The following is a 782-nucleotide window of genomic DNA, read 5'->3' as shown; positions in this document are numbered from 1 at the left end:
GATCGATCCTACACTATCCAGGGAGGACCACAACCGGCGCACGTCCCCCCCCCCCTTTATTTTTTGTTGAAACAAAAGAAATAAAAAGAAAAAAATGGGGGGAGGGGTGCCTGCGCCCCCTTTATTTTTGTAAGCACGTCCCCTCTTTACGAAATTCCTGGATCCGCCCCTGAATTACATAATGGTATACTTTGTTTATTAAACCCTAACTGCACTGGGGGGGGGCCTGGGAAGCCCCCCCCCCCCCTCCATACTTTTGGCGATTGCATCGCGACCGTTGGGAATTTCGGATTCTCGCTTCATGACTTTTTCCCCTGAAGTCTTGCGCACATTTTGGTACCACTCGATTGTCCATATCGGACCTACCTAGGGGCCAATTAGTATGCGCATGTCATTAAAACGGCTAATTGCTGCATATATTTGTGTACAGTTACATACTGTCAATAGACCATGGCTTGCATTACTTTATAAATTTTGCTCAGGAATTGGTTTTCCACTTGGTTCATGCTTCTATATTGTTCTGAAATAAATTGGGCAAAGTTTAGAAACAATGATATACATAAGGAATATCAAACAATAGAAAACATAAGAAATAAAAACAATACCAAACATAACAAAAAGTTTTTTTTTTCTCGTTTTTTTTTTCTCTCTCTGAGGGGGAAATTGAGTTTTTATCCACATAAATGATTCAAATAACTCTTATCCTTCCACATGATTTACTGGCCACTCTTAGAAAACAATAAAATACATAACAAATGTAAACAGTAAAAACAAAAGAAATA

Source organism: Diadema setosum, chromosome 3 (assembly GCF_964275005.1).
Source record: "Diadema setosum chromosome 3, eeDiaSeto1, whole genome shotgun sequence".
Classification (NCBI taxonomy): Eukaryota; Metazoa; Echinodermata; class Echinoidea; order Diadematoida; family Diadematidae; genus Diadema; species Diadema setosum.
Note: the sequence above shows the minus strand (reverse complement) of the source record.